Raw genomic sequence first — 26,697 nt, 5'->3', positions numbered from 1 at the left:
GGGAGGGGGCCACTCACATTGACGGTGCAGTAGGTAATGACTGTTCCTCTTTCCTTGTGCATGTCATGTAGGTCAGCGCCCACCAGAAGAGGGACATTTGGCGTGCCATCGCCAAGGAAGTCCGGACCCTGGGGGCCCACCCGAGACGGGGCACCCACTGCCGGAAGAGATGGGAGGACATTCGCCGCTGCAGCAAGAAGACGGCGGAGGCTCAGCTGGGGATGGCGTAGACGCCAAAATGTCAGGGCACTCATGCATATAGAGTTTGAAGTCAGTGATATGACGAATCTTCAGTGTGGAAAGTCAATCACACCATCCATAGTTCAAAATGAATTTATTTCTTGAAGCATACAGTTCATCATAATAATTGCAAATCGTCCTTAAATTTCATAATCATGTAGCCACCACAGCCAACACGTGTTTCGTCCTATGAGAGATCCCTCTCACGGACTTCATCAGGGCTTGAATCAGGTCCGTAAATATGTAAGCAAAAACGTAACCAGCGACTTGTATAGTCTCGTCAAGGTGCAAGGAAAACTCAGTAAATCAGGGCCCATTGAAACCAATGATGTCCCCTCTTTTAATGCTTGCTCTGTGCAGTTTTTTTCTGACCAGTTTTTGTTGGCTTTAGGACTCTGGGCACTTTAGCACTGATAACCAGTGCTAAAGTACATATGCTCTCTGTCTAAATTGTATTAGTGATTAGTTTATCCATGATTGGCATATTTGATTTACCTGTAAGACTCTAGTGAAGTGCACTAGAGGTGCCCAGGGCCCATAAACAAATTCTACTAGTGGGCCTGCAACACTGACTGTGCCACCCTCATCAGTAGCCCTGGAAACATGGCTTAGACCTGCTACTGCATTGTCTGTATGTTCAGTTTTCAACTGCCAGTTGGACCTTCCCATTTACCAGGCCCAAACTTTCCTTATTGTACATGTAAGGCAACCCTAAGGTAGGCCCTATGTTACCCATAGGCAGGATGCAGTGTATGTTAAAAGTAGGACATGTAGTGATGTGTTTTACATGTCCTGACAGTGAAATATTGCAAAATTCGGTTTTTACTGTTGCCAGGCCTATCTTTCTCATAGGTTAAGATGTGGGCTGCCTTTAAATATCTTTTAAGTGCAGTTTTCTTTTTATAGCAGGTAGAAAATTGGGTCTGGGGTCTCTGAACACACAATCTAAAAATACATCTTTTGGTAAGTTGGTTTTTAGATTGTCAGTTTGAAAATGCCACTTTTAGAAAGTGGGCATTTTCTTGCGTAACCATTCTGTGCCTCTGCCTGCTTCTGTATTCCACATCTGGGTCAGACTGACAGTTGGGCTGTTTGTGAATGTCTATTAGACAGTGACACAAAGGGAGCTGGAGTGTAGCCTACATATCCTGATGGGCCATCTGGGATAGAGTGGAGGGAAGAGCTGACACTTATACCTGAATGGACTGTGCCTGTCCTCACACAATGCAGTCCCCAAACCCCTGGTGTGTGTCTGGGGCCAGGCCTGGGCAAGGCAGAATCTTGTGAACAGAGACTTTCCTTTGAGGTTTGCCTACTTCAGATGCAGAAAGGGGTATTAGTTGTGGACCTAAAACCCCAGATTTTCAAATTACTTCTGAAACCAAGAGGAACCTCTGCCAAGGAGAAGAGCTGAAGAGCTGGAGGAGGAGTACTGCCCCTTTGCCTATGACTGTGCTTTGCTTGGTTGGCCTTCAGTATCTGCTTCTGCCTGAAATAGGACAAAGACTGGTCTTTGTGGTATATTCCTGCTTGTGAAGTGTCTCCAAGGGCTTGACCTGAGCTTGCCTCCTATTTTGAGGTCTCAGGGCCATCAAAGACTTCTTCTGCCAGGAGCTGGACTCTCTGCTGAGACTCCTACCCTGCCAAGTGGGGCCCTATCTAGTCCTTGGGCCCTTGAAAGGTGATGCTGGTGGAACTAAGGTGAAAATCTATGTACAGGAGGTGTGTGGGGAACATTTTGATGCACCACCTACAATATGGCTGTAAAAATGATGCGCCACATGCATTGCAGCTGAAATCAATGTACCACCTGCATCGCGGCTAGGAAATCAATGCTTCAACTGCATTGCTTCTGGAGAAATGACACATACCCGCTTGTGGCTGCTAAAATCAACGCAAACCCCACGCAGCACAGATTCTCATCCTTGTGTGGATGGATCTACATTAACCTGCCCAGACCCGAGGTGCGCATCCGGAAATTGATACATCGCTCTCTTGCGGGATAAAAAAACAATGCATCGCCTACCCAATCATTTAAGAAACAACGCACAGCCTCACTTGTGAGTAAGGAATCAATGCATCGCTGACTTTTCGGACACATGCTCGCCAGTGTGGCTTTAGTTTTGATGCAAACCATGTACTTTGCGTAACAACAATGTTTCCATTGTTTGCTATGGAGTGATATTCTATTATTTTAAAAATTCATAACTTTGCGTGTGTATGTTGGATTTTTGTTGTTGTGGTCTGGTTTGATTTAAGTAAAAACTGGCTAATTTTCTAAACAGGTGTGGTGTTCATTTTGTATTGTTTCAACTGTGTTACTGTGTGTGTTGGCACAAATACTTTACACATTGCCTTTGTTATAAGTCTGACTGCTTGTGCCAAGCTACCAAGGGGCAAACAGGGTTTTTGTTAAGTGAGTATCTCCCTTGCCTTGACTAGAGTGAGGGTCCCTGCTTGGACAGAGTGCAAATTAACTGCCAACCAGAGACGCCATTTCTAACAGTTGTCGATTCAGACTGCCACATTTTTTATCACATGTATCGGTGATGTGGCACAGCCAAGAATATCTGCCCACAGATCCAAACCCTAGAGGTGGGAATGTTTGCCTACAAGTAGAACCTCCATCTTGTCTCAAATTTATTTTAAAGAGTTTACATTCATCCAGGATGGTACTTGGGCAAGACACATGTTAAGAGTTTCTACCTGATGATTGTCCTGAGATGAGAAAAACACTGCAATTTGGGTGTCATCTTCATAGGAAAACAGGATGAGCCTGTGGGATTCCACAATCTCTGCTAGTGCACTCATATAAAGATTTAATGAAAGAGAGCTTGAATAACCCCCTGTGGCACTCCATAGGATAGATGGTGTGGTTTAGACCTCTGCTGTTGTGAGGGGTAGTGGAAGGTACATTCCTATAGGAACAAATTCAACCAAGCTAGAGCTGTGCCCTGTTCCCCTGCTTTACTCAAACTGGACAGCAAAATAGCATGATCTATAGTGTCAAATGCAGCACTGAGATCCAGGAGCAGCAGTTCCGCTGTGCCCCCTTTGTCTAATTGACAGTGCAGGTATTCTGTTACACCAAGGAGGGGGACTCAGTGCTATGATCTAAAACCTGATTAAGAAGGATGTAATAAGCCATTTGATTCAACATAAGAGCTAAGCTGACGATTAACATCTTTCTCCAAAACCTTAGCCAATATAGGCAGAGAAGCGATCAGCCTGTAGTACCCAAGGTCCATTTCCAGGCTAAAGGGACAATACCCTAATTCAAGTAGGAGTTAAGTCCTCCCGGGAATTGTTCCAATACCGGTAATGCAAGCCCACCCATTATTGAGGGAGGACAATGATCAAGGGAAGAGCCAGATCTAATTGCAGCCAGGAGAGCACTAAATGAAGTCAAGTCTAAAGCAGAAAAGGAGTCCAAGGTACAAGAAGTGGCTGTAGAAACAATGGCTAGACTGTCCCTGTTTGAAAAGGGAAAGGAGGACTGAATATCAGCTACTTTTTTTAGAAAAGATTCAGCAACTTCATTGCTTTGGACTTGAGTAAGAGGAATGGTAGGGGTTGCATTGACCTGCTCCAAGAGATTCTTAAAAACTCTGAAAAGGGTTAAAGAACAGCTTTTAGCTGCCTCAATTTTATCTGAATGCAACTTCATCTTAGCTGTCTTACATGCAAGTTTTTTTAAGCCACTTGATATCTTGCTTCGTCCTCACAACTGTGAGTCTTCATCCTCTTTACAGAAGTTTACAGAAATCCTAGGTCTCAGTTGCCCACACTGCGTAGTGGGCAATACATTAAAGCACCAGACAGAGTCAATTTCTTTGTTAAGGACAGTGCAAATTGAACAACTTTACAATCTGAAATTGTCAGTTTATCAATTTTACCTACATCATCTTCTTTAAAATAATTGCAATACCTCCTTTTTTTCCTTCATGATCTAATCTTAGGATCCTATATGAAGGAGGAACGGGCAGAGTTCACCTCAGCCCCAGAGACTTCATTGAGCCAAGTTTCTGGTAAGGAGACTGCATCTTTGTCATTGTCCGTAAGAAAATTAAACGTGCCCCAGTTATGTTTACCCAAGAGCAGCCGTTTCAGCAAAAAAATGTGAATTCGCAATGAGTCTGATCAAAGTCCAGCTTGCAGTGCTTGAATTGATTTGTTAAGAAAGATGCAAATTGAGAATCCAGAGGGGTGGTGGCAAACTAACAGTGAGGGCATTTTCTAGTGATTTCAATATGTTCTAACTCAAAAAGTGGAGGACAAATATTCATAACTATGGGGTGAAAGGCAAGCAATTGTGAGACAGAATAAGTGAGCCTGTCTGAGGACTGAGGGGCAGCATTCCTAGCCCTTGACCCATTTGGGCATGGACGGATGCGGTTCAGCACAGGCGGGTTGGCCTTTGGTGTACCTTCGGCGCACAATCAGCCCACCACTGTGTGTCCGCGCCACAGCCACTTTCAATAGTGCCGGCCAGGAGCAGCTGACGCTCCATAACCCAGTATTAGCACAGATTTTTTTTTTTTTTTAAAACACCAACAGCACTGAATAAAACAAGTTATAAATTGTGCAAATTGTGCAAAAAGGCCTGCCAATCACAAGAGTCTTGTTAGTTTTGCTTTTCCAAGTAAATCTAAGCCTTGCATGTTACAACTTGGTGTTGGCAATACCTATTTCTTGCAGCCTCTTCTTCAAGGGTGGAAACTTCTTCCAAGTATCCAGCACTGCTTGCGTAAAGTCTGGATAAAAGTCACATTCCCTCACAGTGTGCTTCATTGGCTTCTTCAGCCAGCCACAGGAGCTGGTCTGGATCTTTGTAATAGAGGACTTTAGCAATTATGGGTCATGGTGGTGCACCCAGAATTGGTCTGGAAGCCAGAGACCAGTGAGCTCTCTCAACCACAAAAGACTTAAGGCCTGATTTAAGAAAAGTGGTGCTGCATTCAATGCAGTGCCACTTTTCTTGTCCCCCTTAGCACCCCTCTACTGCCACCATGTGTGCACCGTATTTTATATACAGTGCACAATGGTGCAGGGTAGTGGCAATAGCATCACATTTTTTGACACCATTGATGCACTGTGTAGGATTAGTGCCAAAATGTTGGTGCTAATCCTGCACAGAAAAAAAAGGAGAAAGAAATCAAAAAGTTTGGGGATGACCCTGGAAAAAGGGGCAGGTCCAACAACAACAAACTGAATATCGACCATTAAATCAACAAACTTGGCTGCTCACGCCTCTTCTTCTGCATTAGCTCCCTTTGTTGAGGACTTACTGGTGTTTTTTGACCCTGGAGCCATGCTTTCCGTTCTTCAGCACAATGCATCGTCTCATTCTGCAGGATTACCCCATCCGTGGGTAGTCGGGTCCTGGCTTACTTAAACAGACATGCAGTGGACATTATTTTTTTTACAAGAGACACACCTGCCACCTAGGCAAGGGAACACCTTTGACTCAACATGGTGTGCCCTCATGTTTTTCCTCATATTCCACGTACTCTAAAGCGGCGGCCATTCTGATTCGCAAATCAGTTACTTTAAGTGTTTTGGAATTGGATCTTGAGAGCAGATTTGTAGTTTTGCAAGGTTTGGTCAACTAAACTCCTATCATCCTCATCAACAAGTATGGTCCAAATAATTAGAGTCCTGAGTGCTTCCTTACTGTAAGGAAACATTGTGCAGAGTTGGTCCTGCATACTGTTACATGGGGAGGTGATCATAACATTGTATTGGATACGGCATTGGAGTGCTCGTGGATGGGGGACTGACAACACACTAAGGGGGTCATTCTGAACGCCCGCCAAGCGGGAACCGCCAGAATACCGCTGCGCGGTCAAAAGACCGCTGCGGTTATTCTGAGTTTCCCGCTGGGCCGCCCACCAGCCCAGCGGGAAACAACCTTCCATGAGGATGCCGGCTCCGAATGGAGCCGGCGAAGTGGAATGGGTGCGATGGGTGCAGTTGCACCCGTCGCGATTTTCAGTGTCTGCTTGGCAGACACTGAAAATCTTGGTGGGGCCCTGTTAGGGGGCCCCACGACACCCTTACCGCCAGCCAGGTTCTGGCGGTCAAAACCGCCAGAACCAGGCATGGAGGATTCCCTTGGGCAGCGGGAAACCGGCGGGACACCGCCGGTTTCCCATTTCTGACCGCGGCTGTACCGCCGCGGTCAGAATGCCCATGGGAGCACCGCCAGCCTGTTGCCGGTGCTCCCGCGGTCGTTGGCCCTGGCGGTCCATGACCGCCAGGGTCAGAATGACCCCCTAAGACTCGGGAGGTCCTTCAGGGGGCCTGCAGCATTTTTATCTAGTGGACCTTTGGAGATTAACATGTCCAACACGCTGAGAATACATCTCTCACTCATCAGTCCCCAGGTCCTCTTGCCACATATATTTCAGCTGGGATCAGGAGACATGGTAGGCTTTCTTGGGGAGATAGTCCATCTTTCCAGGACCCTCTCAGATCACTCCCCTGTACAATTAAGTCTTGATTTACAGTGTAGATGGAGGCAGACATATTTATAATGCCTTTCACTTAAGAATATCTTAGATCCTGTCTTTAGAGAAGAAATCCATCAGGCCATCAGACTACTTAGAGGTAAAAGGAAGCTCAGTCAGCTCGATGGCCATCCTATGGGATGCACTCAAAGCTGTTATCCGAGAGGATTGATTAGCTAAATGGAATTGGATTTTACAGACTATTAGAGCCTGACTTGGTGTCCTGGATAAAGAACAACACACCCTGAAGAAGGAATATGATACTCTCTAGGATCAATCACTTTTGTCCCCTATTTGGTCCAAGTTAGCTGATTTTAAGGAGGAGTTAGATAGGGAGTTAAAATTAATGGGCAATTATACATTATCACATCAATACAGGGAGGGAGATAGATCAGGGCACACCTGTGCGTCACTGCTCAGGCCTAACTGGCCTAACTGGGCTGCTTGTGCTATCACTCACACAATGATAACTGAAGGCCGTAACGTACGTACGCCTGCAGACATTGCAGATGTGTTTGCAGCATTCTATAGAGAGTTGTACACCTTCAGACTTCAGTTTGACTCCATTGCTCTATACTCATACCTAGAGAGGGCTACCCTGGTCTAGCTGGTGCTAAAGAAGCACAACAAAATAAATCAACCAAGATCAAATCTGTGATTTGGCAACTAAAGAATGGGAGTGTCTCGGGGAGATGGTCTTCCTGCTGATTTTGACAAAGAACAGAGGAACTTGCTGCTTTGCTTCTGGCGGTATACGAGGAACTCTCCTGCATTCTATGAGAGAGGCACTTATTATGACGCTTCGTAAGCAGGTCAAGCCCCTGGAGAAATGCAACTCTCATCACCCTCTATCCCTTTAAAATGTTGAGAGTAAAATCCTGGCTAAAGCTCTGCATAACAGATTTCTTCCCCTTATGCCATGCCTGGTGCCACTGGATCAATCCGGTTTTATACCGGGATGGTCTACAACTGATAACCTCAGATTACTGTCGGCTCTCATACATCAACTGTAGCCTGGTCTCAAGGTTGCTGCCGAATATGGTGGAATGGCCCTTTCTCCTGGGGGTGCTGGATAAGATGGGATTGGGTGGGGTCATGATATGATCGATAATTTCCTCTATACTGATCCATTGGCTCAAGCTTAGGTCAATGGAGGGCTATCCCCTGCTTTTATGATCAGCAGTGGCACCCATCAGGTCTTCCCTCTGTACTTCCTACTATATGCCCTGACTGTGGAGCCCCTAGCCCCTTTCCAGGAGTTTCATTGCTGGGTTGGGATTAACCTAGGTTAACGATATACTTTACTATCCATGTATGCAGATGACGCTTTCTTAGTGGAGTAAAGAGATATGCGGCATCATCAAAGAGCTCTCCACCCCCAGTCCCTGCTCCAATGAACCCCCGCCATCACAGGAGTTCTGCAACTCCCTCGCAATCCATTTCCGTCGAAAGATAGAAGAAATCCACAAAAGCTTCAACCCCCAGACCCACCAGCTGATTACAGACACCCACGAACCCAACGCCCTAAGCAACACCTACCTCCTCCACACCTGGACCCACATCAACAAAGAAGACACCGCCAATACCATGGCCTCCATTCACTCCGGATCACCATTGGACCCCTGCCCACACCATATCTTCAATAAAGCAAGCAACATCATCGCCCCCCACCTCTGCAACACCATCAACAGCTCCTTCGAGTCAGCCACCTTCCCAGAAAGCTGGAAACACGCAGAAGTCAACGCCCTGCTGAAGAAGTCCAAGGCTCACCCAGATGACCCCAAGAATTACCGGCCAATCTCCCTCCTCCCCTTCCCAGCCAGGTCATCAAAAAAATTATGAACGGCCAATTATCCCGGTTCCTGGAAGACAGCAAGGCGCTCAACACCTCCCAGTCCGGATTCCGCAAAAATCACAGCACCGAGACTGCACTCATTGCTGCCACAGATGACATCAGGACCATGCTCGACGTAGGATAACAGCCGCCTGGACCTCTCTGCAGCCTTCGACACAGAATGTCATCACACTTTCCGCACACGCCTCCACAACGAGAGAATCTGCGACAAGGCTCTCAATTGCATCTCATCATTTCTCGGCAGCAGAACCCAGAGAGTCTGCCTTCCACCGTTCCTGTCAGAAGCCTCCAAGATCATCTGTGGCGTCCCCCAGGGATCGTCTTTCAGCCTTACGCTTTTCAAAGTTTACATGGCCCGCTCGCTAACATCGCACGAACCCACCACATCAACATAGTATCCTATGCAGATGACACCTAGCTGATCCTCTCCCTCACAAAAGACCCTACAACTGCAACCTCCACAATGGACTCCACGCCATTGCCACCTGGATGGAATCAATCCGCCTCAAGTTAAACACAGACAAGACAGAGATCCTCATCTTTGGCGCCAACCCCACAGCATGGAACGACTCTTGGTGGCCCACCTCCCAAGGAACCGCACCCTTTCCCACCACCCACGCACGCACGCAACCTGGGATTCATCCTGGACTCCACACTCAGCATGACTTAGAAGGTCAACGGCATCTCCTCTTCCTGCTACAATACTCTCTGCATGATCTTCAAATGGATTCCCGTCAAAACCAGGAATACTGTCACCCACGCCCTGGTCAGCAGCCAATTGGACTACCGAAATGCTCTATATGCAGGAATAATGGCCAAACTCCAAACAAAGCTGCAAAGAATCCAGAAAGCATCCGCCCGCCTCATTCTTGACGTCCCACGCCGCAACCACATCTCCCCCCACCTCAGAGAATTACACTGGCTACCAGTATCGAAGAGGATCACCTTCAAACTCCTCACCCATGCACACAAAGCCCTCCACAACACAGGTCAAGCCTACCTCAACGGCAGATTCACCTTCCACACCCCCACCCACAATCTTCGCTCCGCCAGCCTCGCCTCTGTCCCCCGCATCCGCCACACCACTGCCGGAGGAAGATCCTTTTCTCACCTAGCTGCCAAGACCTGGAACTCCCTACTGCTCCACCTTTGCCAGACCCATGACCTCCTGACATTCAGGAAACACCTCAAGACATGGCTTTGCGACCAGTAGCTCCCCCCTCCCCCAGCGCCTTGAGACCCTAACAGGTGAGTAGTGTGCTTTATAAATCCTCTGATTGATTGATTGATTGATTGACCCAGACATTAATCTATTCCATATTATAGATGAAATTGCACAATTTGGCTGGTGAGCTGGCTTTCAGATCAACTCGTCAAAGTCTATCCTAGTCCCAATCACAAGTGCTACCATGAGGCCCTCACAGTCCGTCCGCTGCAGTGGCAGATGGGACCAGTCTGCTACTTAGGAGTCCTATATCATACAGATCCATAGACGATTCTCCTAGAGAATTATGGCACTTATCTGGAGTCGAGCGCTGGATACCTCTCCCTCTGTTTTTGATGGGTAAAATCTCCCTGATGGAAATTATAATAGTTCTGAAATTACTTTATATTTTTCAGAATATCCCTACTCCATTAAGCAAGGCCTTTTTTAATCAGCTAAACTAGCTCATTATCAGATCGGCCTGGGAGGGCAGGCAGCCACGCTTGAGCTGGGGTAGATTGCGCCTGCTATGTGATGGAAGATTTGTTGCGCCAACTTCAAGGTATATTACTTAGTATGCTAGTTTCAGGTTGTGCACCATCAGATCCATAACAGCCAACAGGACCCACACCTTGCACTAGAAAGGGGGCAAATGCACCCAATTACTATACAGGAAGCTCCCTACCTCGATTTTGCTAGGCCAACCCAAAGGATTTAAGGGATTCACATGGTGAAATGCATGGCCTGGGCATTATCTAGGCCGGCTGCATTATGCAGGGTCATTGTGATATACTCCCCATTCATACCTATTGTTAGCAATGGGGTCTTTGGTTGACAGTCAGGTAACCCCCTGTTCAAGCAAGGACCCTCACTCTAGTCAGGGTAAAAGAGAATCACCCTCAGCTAAACCCCGCTTACCCCCTTGGTAGATTGGCAGAGCAGTAGGCATAACTTCAGAGAGCTAGGTGTAAAGTATTTGTACCAACACACACAGTAACTCACTGAAAACACTACAACATGACACAACACCAGTTTATAAAAATAGGAAATATTTATCTAAACAAAACAAGACCGAAACGGCAAAAATCCGACATACACATGTCAAGTTATGAATTTTTTAAGATTAAACTCAAAAATAGCGCTTAGAAACACAAAATGCTTCGATGAGGTGTTAACACGGCATTGTGACGGAGTCGTTCCCAAAAAGCCGCACCAGCTGCGCCAGACACGGAGTCCCGTAGACCCCCACGTACCGTACCTTTGGTGAAGAGTGAAAACAATTTGATGCGCAAAGTCGGGGATCGCAGAGTCTGTGCGAAACGTTGAGTCCGTGCACTTCAAGTGGTGTCGGTCACGACGTGGTGTGGTGACTTCCACGGAGCGACGGACTTTAGTGGGGCTGCAGTGGCATTGGGCCTGCGAAGGTTGTCGCGTTCCAGCGAAGATCATGGAGTCGGTTGATGGCGGCGTCACCGGATTCAGCAGCGGCGTCCGTCTGAAATCGATTTCATTGGATTTCCACCAGCTTTCCTTTCAAGGGCCCTGGACTGGATAGGGCACCACTTGTCAGAGCAGGAGTCTCTCCAGAGACACCAGGTGCTAGCAGAGAGAAGTCTTTACTGTCCCTGAGACTTCAAACAACAGGAGGCAAGCTCTAAATCAAGCCCTTGGAGATTTCTTCACAAGATGGAAGGCACACATAGTCCAGTCTTTGCCCTCTTACTCTGGCAGAAGCAGCAACTGCAGGATAGCTCCACAAAGCACAGTCACAGGCTGTTCTTCCTCAGCTCTTCAGCTCTTCTCCAGGCAGAGTTTCCTCTTGTTTCCAGAAGTGTTCTAAAGTCTGTGGTTTTGGGTGTCCTTCTTATACCCAGTTTCTCCTTTGAAGTCGGCCTACTTCAAAGTAAAGTCTCTTTTGAATGTGAAATCCTGCCTTGCCCAGGCTAGGTCCCAGACACCCACCAGTGGGTTGGAGAGGGCAGGCACAGCCCTTTCAGGTGTGAGTGACCACTCATCCCCTCCCTCCTAGCACAGATGGCTCATCAGGATATGCAGGCTACACCCCAGCTCCCTTTGTGTCACTGTCTAGTGTGAGATGCAACCAGCCCAACTGTCAAAATGACCCAGACAGGGAATCCACAAACAAGAAGAGTCACAGAAATGGTATAAGCAAGAAAATGCTTACTTTCTAAAAGTGGCATTTTCAAACACATAGGGGGTCATTCCGACTCCCGCCGGCGGCGGTAACCGCACGCCCGGCGGGAGCTGCCGAATGACCGCACCGCGTTCAAATGACCGCGGCGGTCATTCTGGCTTTCCCGCTGGGCTGGCGGGCGACCGCTAGAAGGCCGCCCGCCGGCCCAGCGGGAAAGCGCCTTCAACGAGGAAGCCGGCTCCGAATGGAGCCGGCGGAGTTGAAGGCGTGCGACGGGTGCAGTGGCACCCGTCGCGATTTTCAGTGTCTGCTTGGCAGACACTGAAAATCAATGTGGGGCCCCCAGGGGCCCCACGACACCCGTTACCGCCATCCTGTTCCTGGCAGTGAAAACCGCCAGGAACAGGATGGCGGTAAGGGGGTCGGAATCCCCATGGCGGCGCTGCAAGCAGTGCCGCCGTGGAGGATTCCCTGGGGCAGCGGGAAACCGGCGGGACACCGCCGGTTTCCCGTTTCTGACCGCGGCTGTACCGCCGCGGTCAGAATGCCCATGGAAGCACCGCCAGCCTGTTGGCGGTGCTTCCGCGGTCGTTGGCCCTGGCGGTCGGTGACCGCCAGGGTCAGAATGACCCCCATAATCTTAAAATCAACTTTACTAAAAGATGTATTTTTAAATTGTGAGCTCAGAGATCGCAAACTCCACATGTCCATCCGCTCCGAAAGGGAATCTACACTTTTATAAAATTTAAAGGTAGCCCCCACGTTAAGCTATGATAGCGACAGGCCTTGCAACAGTGAAAAACGAATCTACAATATTTCACTGTCAGGACATATAAAACACATTACTATATGTCCTACCTTAACCATACACTGCGCCCTGCCCTTGGGGCTACCTAGGGCCTACCTTAGAGGTGCCTTACATGGAAGAAAAGGGAAGGTTTAGGCCTGGCAAGTGGGTACAGTTGCCAAGTCGAATTTAACAGTTAAAACTGCACACACAGACATTGCAGTGGCAGGTCTGAGACATGATTACAGAACTACTTATGTGGGTGGCACAACCAGTGCTGCAAGCCCACTAGTAGCATTTGAATTACAGGCCCTGGCACCTCTAGTGCACCTTACTAAGGACTTACTAGCAAATCAAATATGCCAATCATGGATAAACCAATCAACCATACAATTTACACAGAGAGCATATGCACGTTATCACTAGTTAGCAGTGGTAAAGTGCTCAGAGTTCAAAAGCAAATAGCAACAGGTCAGAAAAGATAGGAGGCAGGAGACAGAAAGATTGGGGATGGCCCAGCATAAGCAAAACTGTCCAACACCTATTGAACACTATGGCCCTCTTCAAATAGACCACGCCTCGGCTCTGATGACTCATCTCCACCACAAGCATATCACTGCATGGGACATCTGTTTCATAACCATGAACACAAACAATAAGGGGAGTACATGTGGAACACAGAGAACACTGTCATTACTTATGGCACAATAAGTAATGCCATGCACAAGCTCTATCCCACATTTCCCAAAGAAATGCAGGACTGGCTGGTATTATCCCTGCTCTTGTCAATTCTGAGCCCCATTAAGGGCCATATGTACGAACACATTTTCCCATTGACACAGAATGGGAAAAACCTTTGCTACATCTGGCCCTAAATGTGTATCAACCTTGTACTCCACGCTTATGTTCCTAACAGATGGGGAATCAACACAAGCAATGGGCAGAAGACTTAGATATTGATGTTATGGATGTGATGTGGAAATATTGCTGTCAGCAGACAAGAGAGGTCTCCCCAAAGAGTAGACATAGGCTGATTTATTATGTTTCCGCACCAAGCGTAACTTTCCCCCAATATTATAGCTAAATATGCATACACTAGGATACTAGATGTAAAATATATAGGATGAGGGATGCAGACTTCCTTAACTTAGCAAAGAACTGTCCAAATGCAGCCATATTTTGGGATCAGGTCTTGAAGGCTTTTTATTAAGGTATGTTAAAAATACTCCTAAGGCCTCTCTTAAGCTCATCTTCACTGAGTTTTTATTGGGCAAACGTAGAGTGGCAATGGTATGGGGGCCTGCATTCCCCAAATTTCAGGATTGGCTTAGGGACATGACTCTATTTGAAGAATGGTCGGAATCTTACTTTTCTACTCTTCCTAGTACTTCAAGACCTAGAGACTTCTGTGAACCGCTCCGGATTTACCTGCATACTCGGGCTGCTAACTGAAGGCTATACTCCTGTACTGACCTCCCCACTTGTGGGAGTCAGGGAATCATTTGATGCTCTTATCTTTCATATGTCCCTACCAAAAGACATTTTATTAAGTATGGTTGAGTCACGGTTATTGTCTATTTTGCCATTTTGGTTCTATAGAGCAGATGTATATTTGATTTCTTACTGCTCAAATCCATTTGTCTAGTATTTATTAACCTGCCTCCATAATGAATAATGAATAAATACATAAAGGAGTAAAAAACAAAAATGATGTCTCCTCCTTAGATATAGCCAACTGCCTTGATGCGCTGAACCTTACTTTCTCAGAAACTTTTCTTCTATGTTGAAAAGTTAGCTGAGACTGGGCTCCATCACAGTCTGCCTTAACTTTTGACTGTGCCCAAGTCTTGTAAGGCCAGATACCCACAGTTGGCATTTTAATTTTTTGGTGCTAATTTTCATTTAAAATGTAACAAATTCATAACTTCGGTTCTACTGATTGTATTTAAGTAACTTTGGTGCAGTTTTTTAACTAGCGTGGGATTTTTTTTTGTGCTGTGTTTTCTCTTTATTTGGGTGCTGCATAAATACTTAACACAGTGCCTCTAAGTTCATCCTGGCTGCTTTGTGCCACGCTATCAGAGGGTTAGGTAAATGTTAATTTAGTGACTTTTATGGCTCACCCTGGCAAAGATTTCAGTTGTTACTTGAGTAGGATTTCCACCCCTCTAAACCCATAACCCAGTTTCTTTCAATAAGTATAAGTACCATCAACAAAGGAATCATAAAATGAATACAAGACTAAATAAAAAAATAATAATGAGATCAATAGTTGTGAGCTTTGCATTGGTTTTAAATTAGTAACAAAAATAAGATACACATGCATAGTTTTTTTGAAAATCATCACAATACTTTTAAAAACATCTAAAGTAAAATCCTTGATTGAATTTCATCTATCATTATAGCATCATATTTAGATAAAATGTTTTTAGTTTCATGCATCAAACTTTGTTAATCTAGGCCCAAAATGTGGGAGTTCGCAACTTCCAAACATAATTGGATCACCTTGTTTATCACTTGAATTCTAAGCTTATTTAACTCAGTAAGTTAATGTGGCCTGGCAAAGCCAGATGAAGTGTTAGCATGTGTTACGAATCAAGGTTATATTGCCAGCAATTTGTGTTTCTTACTTTCTCACCACAATTGCACAAATATTTGTATATTGAGATCTGAATCTGAAGATTTTCTGTCACATTGATTGTAGGAAAGTACCATCTTGCTTGGCATGTTACCCCCATTTTTTACTTGTGTGTCAGTTTGTTTTTGCCTGTCTCACTGGGCAATGCCTGTTTGGAGTGGTGTGGATGGCAGATACATGGGGGGACTGAGGCCTGCATGAGCGGATGGTGAGTGTATGTGCGTCAGGACAATGGTGGGAACATGGGCCAATGAGTATGACGGTCCGGAGGGGTAAAGATTTTCCTTTTCCCTTATACTATTCATCTAGGTCAGCGTCCACCAGACGAAGGATATTTGGCGTGCCATCGCCAAGGATGTCCGGACCATGGGGGTCCACCAAAGACAGAGCACCCACTGCCGGAAAAGATGGGAGGACATTCGCCGCTGGAGCAAGAAGATGGCGAAGGCCCAGCTGGAGATGGGCTCCCAACGTGGGAGGGGTGCCCATTGCACCATGACCCCCCTGATGTTCCTGATCCTGGTGTGGCGTATCCGGAGTTGGATGGGCGCTTGAGGGCATCACAGCAGCCACAAGGGGGTGAGTACAGTCACATTCATCTGACTCTGCGCGCATCACGAGGTGTCTTGGTGGGGGAGGTGGGCAGTGGGTTCCACTAGGCCAGGGCGAGCTTGGTAGGCAAGGTCCCTTCGTGAGGCAGGTTCAGTGGAACCCCACTAGTGGTTAGTGACATCTACACCTAGTCAGGCTCCTGTGACTTCCATGTGTTCAGCAATCGGGCTTAGGCCTTGTACCCCATGGGCATGTGAACAATCTAGGAACTATAAGTGCATGGCGTAGTTCAGAGGGCTGCTGTGTTTGTAGTGTCTGCCAACGGTAGTGGTGTTGCATGCACTGAACATGTCTTTCTTCTGTCTTCCCCCCCTTTTTGTGGTCTCCCAGTTCTTGTGCATCATCAGGCGGAGGAGCAGTGGCACCAGAGCAGGAGGGAGCTGCATCCCACTTGGCCCTGGAGGGTGAAACAACGGAGTCTGAAGCCACCAGTGGGACGGAGGGCGAGGGGAGCTCCACGGTTGGGACAGGAGGTGACAGCAGTGACAGCGACTCCTCCTCTGATGGGAGCTCCCTTGCGGTGGCGGGCCCTCTGTGCCCCCCGCATCAACAGGTAGAGCCGCCACCTCCTCTACCAGCACCTCCCTCCCAGCAGCCCCTCAGCGTGTGTCCCGTGCCCGCTCACCCAGGAGGGTGGGCATCTCCTTCACCCCAGGCACATCAGGCCCTGCCCCATTCAGCCCTGCTGTCCAGTGAGGAGGCTATTGACCTCCTGAGATCCCTCACTGTTGGGGAGTCTACCATTGTGAATGCCATCCAGGGTGTTGAGAGGCATTTGCAACAAACAAATGCATACCTGGAGGGCATTCATTCTGGGCAGGCAGCCCTACAGAGAGCATTTCAGGCTCTGGCCTCAGCACTGATGGCAGCCATTGTCCCTGTGTCCATCCTCCCCCCTCCAACTTCCTCCACCCAGACCAAATCCCATGTACCTCAGCCTATCCCAAGCACACCATCAGACCAGCATGCACACACCTCAACACACAAGGGTGGCTCAGGCAAACATAAGCACCACACATCCCACAGGCACTCACACAAGCATCATACCCATGCAGACATGCCAACATCCACTGCCTCCACTGTGTCCCCCTCCTCCACGTCTCCCTCCTCCCTCCCAGTCTCGTCTCCACTCACACCTGCATGCACTACATCTTCAGCCACTACCTCCATCACCAGCACGCCCATCACCACACACCGCTCACGTGCACTCACCACCCCCACTACCATTCACACATCCCGTGTGTCCTCTCCCAGTGTGTCAGTGAGCCCTCCTCCCAAAGTATACAAACGCAGGCACACACCCACACAACTGCCTCCAGCCCATGCACCTTTACCCAAATTCAGCAGACGTACACCTCCTACAACCACTACATCTTCCTCCACTCCCAAACCCCCTCTATCTACTCTTCCCAGTGTGTCTAAAAAACTTTTCCTGGCTAAAATTGACCTCTTCCCTACATCTCCCCGTCCGTCCGTCCCCTAGGGCCAGGCTTTCCAGGTCCCAACCCAGAACCTCAGCCACCACATCCCCAGGCACAGTGGTGCAAGCAACTGCGGGCTTTTGGGGTGCGCCAACCATCAGGGCTGCCAGTGTGCCACGGAGCAAGGGCAAGGACATTCCGCCACCTGCCAAGCTAAAAATGATGCTCACATCCCGGAGGGAGAAGCAGAAAACACCTGCCACCAAGGGGTCCGGCAAAACAAAAGGGGATAGTGGCAAGACAGCTGCGCCACCATCAAAAGTGGGGAAGGGCCAGAAACTGAAGGGCAGGTCAGGAGAGGCCATGGTGGCACCAACTGAGGGACCAGTGTCACACCTTCTTTCCACGTCGATGCCAACCTGTACGGCGGAGTAGACCGCCACCTGCATCGCCACCTGCACCACTACCAGCACCACTGCCACTGAGCCCGCCGCCATCATCGCTGTCACAGACCCCGCCACCAGCACCGCTGCCACTGAGCCCGCCGCAAGCACCGTTGTCACAGAGCCCGCAGCCAACACCGCTGCCACAGAGCGGCACCGCCAGCACCGCTGCCACAGAGCCTGCCACCAGCACTGCTGCCACAGAGCCTGACGCAAACACCGCTGTCACAGAGCCCGCTGCCAGTACCGCTGCCACAGAGCCCGCCGCAAGCACCGCTGCCACAGAGCTCGCAACAAGTACCGCCGCCACAGAGCCCGCAACGAGCACCGCCGCCACAGAGCCCGCAACAAGTACCGCCGCCACAGAGCCCGCAACGAGCACCGCCGCCACAGAGCCCGCTGCCAGCACCGCCGCCACAGAGCCCGCCGCCAGCACCGCTGCCACAGAGTCCGCCGCCAGCACCACCGCGACTGACACCGCCACAAGCACCGCCAGTGGCCCCGCAACATCCTGAGCCAGTGGCACCACCGCAGACATGGCTGCCATCCCCAGTGGTCAGTCGTCTGAGGCTGGTGGTGAGCTCCAGGAGCCTGGGTAGCTTCCATGAAGCATCTCTTTCAGTGGAGAAAGGCATCCACTACCTCAGTCCTTGGCAGGATGAAGGACTCTGGGCACCAAGCCCCCTCCAGAACCAGTGGAAAGATACATCCACTACCTCAGTCCTTGGCAGGATGAAGCTCTCTGGGCACCAAGCCACCTCCAGAACCAGTAGAGAATGACATCCACTACCTCAGTCCTTGGTAGAATGAAGCACTCTGGGCACCAAGCCCCCTACAGAACCAGTGGAGAGATACATCCACTACCTCAGTCCTTGGCAGGATGAAGCACTCTGTGCACCAAGCCCCTTCCAGAACCAGTGGAGAATAACATCCACTACCTCAGTCCTTGGTAGGATGAAGCACTTTGTGCACCAAGCCCCCTCCAGAACCAGTGGAGAATGACATCCACTACCTCAGTCCTTGGCAGGATGAAGCACTCTGGGCACTGAGCCCTCTCCAGAAACAGTAGAGACTGTTATCCACTTGAGAGAATGTGGCTTTGCACTCCCCAGGATAAAGCAGTGGGCAACCCACCCACTGGAAGGACTTGAGAGACTGTGGCTTTGCACTCCCCAGGATAAAGCAGTGGGCAACTCACCCACTTGAGAGACTTGAGAGACTGTGGCTTTGCACTCCCCAGGATAAAGCAGTGGGCAACTCACCCACTGGAAGGACTTAAGAGGCTGTGGCTTTGCACTCCCCAGAATACATCAATGGGCATGGAGCGCCCTCGTGGAGCAGCGGCGGCGTGCGTTCATCAGGATGAGGTGCCCCCCATCCCCATGAGGTGCCTGTATATTTTTGGTCTGATGCCCCAGCAGTGTTCTCTCCATTCCAGTCAGGTATCTAGTGTGGGCCTCGCCCATGCATTTTGGGCCCAGTGGTCCACGGACAATGATTTGCGCACTATCTGTACTTGTGTAGTTGGAGAACACTACTAATCTACTTATAAGGGATAACTAGACCTGGCACAAGGTGTAAGTACCATCAAGTACCCACTATAAGCCAGGCCAGCCTCCTACATTGATGGTCTGAAAAAATCTGTTAGATAGCTATAGGGAGCACAGCTAATGCATGTTAACAGTAGGGGAGTGCCTACATCTGATTTATGTGTGAGTGCACAATCAGTGGCCATGTGCAGCATGGATTTGGTCTTCCAAGGGAGCCACAGCAAACGTGCCATGCATTATTTATGACCTCACGTATTTCATCACTCATTACATGCTCTATGACATTATTATTAACATCAGTGCAACATCTAAATTGATAACCACACTGCATGGTGAGGGTGCAAACTCAGACATAAAGATAGTAATAGTAAATGCCCTTTGTGAATTCCCAAAGTTGTAAACTTAGGGCCATATTTATACTTTTCGACGCACAACTGCGCCAACGCAGTTGTGCGTCAAAACATCTAACGCCGGATAACGCCATTCTGAAGCGCAATGCGGGCGCCGTATTTATTCAATGACGTTAGCCGGCGTTAGCCGGCGGCGCTGCCTGGTGTGCGTCAAAAAAAATGACGTACACCAGGCAGCGCCGGCGTAGGGGAATATGGAGCTTGGGCGCCAAAAAATGGGGCAAGTCAGGCTGAGGCAAAATTATCGCCTCAACCCGATTTGCGCCATTTTTTCCGACTCCCAACCCCCATTGAAATGACTCCTGTCTTAGCAAAGACAGGAGTCATGCCCCCTTGCCCAATGGCCATGCCCAGGGGACTTCTGTCCCCTGGGCATGGTCATTGGGCATAGTGGCATGTAGGGGGGCACAAATCAGGCCCCCCTATGCCACAAAAATAAATAAAAATAATACTTACCTGAACTTACCTTATGTTCCCTGGGATGGGTCCCTCCATCCTTAGGCGTCCTCCTGGGGGGGGCAAGGGTGACAGGGGGGGTCCCTGGGGGCATGGGAGGGCACCTCTGGGCTCCTTCCGAGCCCACAGGTCCCTTAACGCCTGCTCTGACCAGGCGCTAAAAAACGACACAAAAGCGGCTGGATGTCATTTTTTTTGACCCGCCCACTCCCGGGCGACATTTTTGCCCGGGAGTGTAAATACGGCGCACATGCCTCGGAGTCACTTTTTTAGACGGGAACGCCTACCTTGCATATCATTAACGCAAAGTAGGTGTCCACGCTAAAAAATGACGCAAACTCCATGTACTTTGGCGCTAGATGCGTCTAACGCCAAAGTACAAATATGGAGTTAGTTTTGCGTCGGAATTGCGTCAAAAAAACGACGCAATTCCGGTGCAAATAGAGTATAAATATGCCCCACAGACTTTAGAGTTTAGAACAAAGGTCTAAGTTTACCTTTGTGAAATGGGCCCATGTTGTTTTAAATAACATCTTCACCTAACTATGAAGTTACTTTATGACCACTAATAACTTTGCAGTATTTGATAAATTCTTTTTCTACATTGGTGAATGTTGCAAAGCTTCACAGTGATTGGTCATAGGGTCCAAAGCTGAAAAGGAGGGGCAAAAAGCATTGTGGCACCAATGCATTTTCCATGGACGTTTTACTCACATGTAGCAGTCAAACATCCAGTAGGATTTGCTTGACACTTGGCAGGATTGTAGATTATTACATGAAGATGATCTTTTTTGGTATTTCAGGTAGCAGGATACTCTTTCTCAACATTAGGAGGCATTTAAACCTAGTGATATCTGTGACTGTAGTAGTTTTGCTAAATTTTGCAAGATGGCGTGAAACTACTGAATACAGAACAAATACAAGTCATCATGTGATTGGCTAGTGACACTCTTTATAAAAATATAAAAATATAGTATATAATGGCAGCCATGTTCTTTTCAAATCACTTTCCCTGTGATCTGTGTGAAGAGCACAGATATAGGAAAGTATTAGATTTTATAATTTTCCCCTACTTATTACCACCTAAATAAAGTGGTAATAGTAGGGAAATGTAATTTAAGAAAAATGTCACAGAATACTCCAGTACCTAAAAAATATTTGCACAAAAATAAATATGCACACAAATTAAAAATACTACACCGCATATCAAGTATAATGTTCTACAGGTATTTTGTATTTGTACATATTTTTATTCGCAAGAAAGTCTATGTAGTACCACAGTAGCACCCACAAAATATAGCTCTACCTAAGAAAATTAAAAAACAAAACATTTTTTTTAAAACTATGAAAAAATTAAAGGAAGTTCCATACTTATGACAACTTTATAAAGTGGTAATAGGTAGGGAACAACAATAATACCTGTTACTTACCTTTATCCAAAGCAGTTTTTTCTGTAAAACACTTTACCTCACTATATGCCACTGTCCGGCAATCTACTCTATGCCAATCCACTGTACAAAACCCTAGTGTACTCAATTAAACTCCACTCTAAAAGACTCTACTACACTCTATGCCACTCTTTGACACTCTACTACACTTTATGTCCCTCCACTCTATGCCACTATAATGTATAAAACTCTAGCACATGGCATTCCACTCTTCTCTATGACATGCCACTCCACTATATGACATGACAATCAACTGTACAACAATCTTGTCCACTGTACCACAGTCCAATGTATGACAAACAACTGTACGACGCTACACTGTACAACACTACTTTGTACAATACTCTATGACTGTGTACTGGATGGGGCGCTACTCCACAAAACTACACAACATTGAACTGTCTCTTTATGTTGCACATCTCCATACACAGACTTGTCAACTCACTGGCCACACTATATTAATTATAACTCACCTCCCTACCATGCACAGTTTTCTCATAAATTATGTCATTTGAGATGTCATAGGTGTTGCTATGAATGCTATTATTTCACATGCTGTAATTCGTATACTATGCAAGGGTATAACCAGTGCATAAAGAAAGGCGCAAGTTATAGGGTGGTGAGTGAGGTGACAAGACTGAGTATGAAAGTGCACGACATAGTAAATTGAAGGTGGTAATAATTATAACTGTAGAATTTCTTATGTTTCAATAGTTGTGTTTGTATCTAAAGCATACATACGTTTTTTTCTTAACTATAACCGATCCTTAACCATTTCATTGGATCGTTTTCTAACTGAGTTGGTTGTCTCTAGCAGATGAAATAAATGAAGTGAAAAAGAAGCTCTGTTTGATAGGTTAACACGTTGCAAGGGTGCTACCCTGAGTGAGCTGTGGCATTGATTGATACAGAGGCATGGCCAATTTGTCGTCTCACTTAAGAACTAACGTTTGCTATTTCAGTAGAGAAGGCAGGCATTTTTATTTCATTAGCAGAGAAGTTACACCTAAAGTGAAGCCTCCAATAAGGTCCAGTTTGATATATGTGCAATAAGCTGCAGAAAAGGCAGTATTGGGAAATGGCGATACACTTTAAAGGTTTCCCTATGCAAACCTCATGTTGCTTCATAGTCCATGAGCTCTTCTACCGTGACTTATTCTTGAAATCTAAGTGCAAAGAAGCAGATGGGAAGGAGACATTCCAGTTAAGTAATCCATTTAGGTTGTTCAATGTTGCATAACCAAAACACCCCGAACTCATTTCTTGAGCCTGTTGACATTTTGGGCTATACCCTTGGTTATTAAACGTCGGTTAAATCTGAAGGAAATGTACAAAAGATGATGGCATACTTACATAAACTCCAAATTAGCAATGCTGTACTTTTTAAATGTGATGACATAAAGTGACGTTTGGAATATACCAAATTAATTTTTAAAAAGAATTGAGGATTGCAATTTCGTTAAGATCAACATATGATTAGTTGAAGTGTTCCTTCCCAGTTTTTTTCACTTTATAAACAGCTCACACGTGGTTTACTGATGCCATCTTATTATCTGAAAATTCATTTTTTCGTTGTCTTTTAATTTTAATTTATGAATTACATTATACAACTATGCCCTTCCTGCGGGCAGGATTTTTTTAACCCTGTTTTTGTTCACTGTATAACTCTATGCACTTTTCCCCTGATAACCAGTGGTAAAATGATTAGTCTCTTTTTTTCCAACGTGTTAAGTTTTATTAACATCTGGTTTGCACATTTAGGGGCATATTTATACTTTTTGGTGCAAAACTGCTCTAACACAGTTTTGCATCAAAATGTTTTGGCACCGGCTTGCACCATTCTTGAGCTCCAGTAGGGCACCATATATGGAAAGGTGCAAGCCAGCGCGAAGGGTAGGCTAGCGTAAAAAAAATTACGTTAGCTGGGTGGGGATGGCAGTAGGGGAGAAGGGGGTTTTGCACCAAAAAATGACGTTAGGCAGGTTATAGTAAAAAATAATGACTCTAAGCAGCCTAGCATCATTTTCTGATGCAAAACCATCTACACCACATGACTCCTATCTAAGAAAAGACAGGAGTCATGCCCACCCACCCCAATTGTCAGCACAGGGGACCAGGGTCCCCTGGACATGGTCATTGCATCCAGTTCCATGGAGGGGCGCCCATTTCAGGGCCGCCCATTGGCACTTAAAAAAAAACATACCTGTACTTACCTATACTTACCTGGAATGGTGTCCTCCTTCCTCCGCTGTCCCCTTGGTGTGGGTGGGGGTGTCCCTGGGGCATGGGGAGGGCACCTGTGGGCTTATTCCATGGTTTTCCACCATGGTTATAGGCTCACAGGTCTCCTTAAGCCTGCCCTGACCCAGGTGTTAAATAATGGTGCAAAGCAAGCTTTGCACCATTATTTCACCCCTCCCCCACCCTGTGCGTGATTTTAGCACTGGGGCTAAATATGGCGCTAAGGCCATAGAGTCAATTTTTGCACAGGAACATCTACCTTGCATCTCATTGGCGCATGGTAGGTTTCCACATCCAAAATATGACTTTAACTCCATAGCTTTGGCACTAGATGGGTCTAGAACCAAATAATAAATATGGAGTTAGTTTTGCACCGAGTTTGCATGAAAAATGATTCAAATTCAGCGCAAAACAAGTATAAATCTTCCCCTTAGTTTAATTGCAAGTCACTAGTATATGGCACCACCTGTACCCAGAGCCTGCAAATTAAATGCAACTATTGGGTGGCAGCACTCATTGTGCCACCCACTAATGTAGCACTGTAAAATATGCCTCAAGGCCTGCCACTGAAGCCTGCGTATGCAGTTTTAAACTCCCTTTTTGATCCAGCAGAAAATCATTTAACCGGGCCTAAACCTTCCTTTTAATACTTACAAGTCACTCGAAAGGTAGGCATATAAGCTGATGGGGCAGGGTGCAACTCATACAAATATTATAACTTTGGCCCTCATTTTCAGTTTTGCTTGTTGCCCGCCATCCACCAGGGGAATGAGGTAATAACCTACTGCAGTTTATATTAAGAGTTGTCTGCCTCTTGGCAGAGATCTTTATGTCTTAAAAGCAGCTGATGTAATTTCAGCAAACGTTTAAACACCCATGGAGAGATAGTGGGAAAATAAAACAGAAATATACCCATGGAGAGATAGAGGAATCACTCTAGCATCACCTCCTTTATGGCAGTGTGGGTCTGTAGCGTGCAAGGGCATGACGGCGCAAGGATTAACATGACCATTGATACAAACATTCCAGTTTTCAGTCAGCTGTCTCCCAATGATGGCTTAAGGATCAGAGCAAGCACAGGCACTTGCGCTGGTCAGGATTCTGTTACAAGCATTTAACCGCATCGAATGTGCCTACCTGTTTGCTACCATCAAACATTTCGGCCTCAGAGAACAATGTATCTCCAAAGTCCGATTACTGTATGACTACCCTACGGTGCAAGTTAACTGCGGGGGCTTTCTATCAGACCCGTTCCCCATTGGAAGAGGCACAAGACAGGGTTGCCCCCTATCACCGCTCCTATTCCTGTTAGCAATGGAAACTCTGGCAGCTACTATACAGAACTCCCAACAGATAAAAGGTATCCCTTTAACTGGGGGCTCCTCCAAAATCTATCTTTATTCTGACAATATCTTGCTAACCCTGTCCGACCTAGAAAGATCCCTACCATCACTGCTCTCAATCATAGAATGCTTTGCGTCCCTATCCGGATATCGGGTAAACTGGGACAAGAGCGAGTCACTACCCCTCTCCTGCGTAACAACGAGAGCCGCAATTCATGGCCTCCCATTCAAATGGACCCCGACATGCCTCAAATATTTGGGTACATATGTCAACCGGGGCCTGGAACACATGGTCAAGGACAATCTAGACCCTCTTATATCCCGGATGAAACAGGACTTCCCCAAGTGGTCACTACTGGGCCTATCCATGTGGGGTAGGACACAAGCGGTCAGAATGGTCACCCTCCCTCGCTTCACATACATACTAGGCATGCTCCCTCTACAAGTGCCTCTCTCCTCGCTCCGAATGACCGATGTCTCAATAGGGACTTTTGTCTGGGGCTCTACACGCCCAAGGCTGAAACATGCAACAATACTGGCATGACGAGCCTATAGAGGCTTACGACTCTTCTCAGTAGAATAATACTCAGTAGCCCTATAACTATCGCGACTAGCATATACACTCCCCGGAACCCCAGATCCCCCACAGTGGGTAGCCACGGAGAAACTCCTGCGGGGTCAGCAAGGAGAGCTAGGAGGGATATACACTGACTGTCCCCACCTGCCCAACCCTATCCTCATGGCAACAAACACAGCATGGAACAGGGCTCACCGCCTACTGGGCATACACCCCTTCTTACATGCCCAGGCCCCTATCGAAGGAAACAAAAGCATAAAAATAGGGGGAAACACCCTCAGATGGCCCCAATGGAACAACGCCGGTATCGGCAATATAGCCCAAATCACAGACGGTGACCGACCCCGACCCTTCGACACTCTACGGGAAGAGTTCGACATTCACAACAATCAAGAGTGGCGATACATTCAGCTCAAGCATTGTCACCTACCTACAGACATGGGGCCGTCACAGAGGTGTTATGGCCGGCCTATGCGCAGAGCTAACAAACCACCTTTACTCGCAGCCCCTCCTCGAACAGTTACGCTTAAAATGGCAGGATCGACTTGAGATCACTTACACTGAAGAAGAATGGTCGGGCATAATGGAGGCCCTTGATAAGGGTGTCCACGAGGCCTGACTGAAATTCTGCCTATTGAAAGTTCTCCAAGAGTGGTATTGGACCCCCATAAAACTCTTCAGGGCAGGCCTGATGCCACATGTGAAGTGCTGGCGATGTGCAGACCTCCATTGCGACCTACTACATATCCTATGCCACTGCTCAACGATACAGCCCCTATGGGAAGCTGTGCGTCACACACTGGCGGAC

Source organism: Pleurodeles waltl, chromosome 1_2 (assembly GCF_031143425.1).
Source record: "Pleurodeles waltl isolate 20211129_DDA chromosome 1_2, aPleWal1.hap1.20221129, whole genome shotgun sequence".
In the NCBI taxonomy this organism is placed as follows: Eukaryota; Metazoa; Chordata; class Amphibia; order Caudata; family Salamandridae; genus Pleurodeles; species Pleurodeles waltl.
This window is presented reverse-complemented; position numbering follows the sequence as displayed.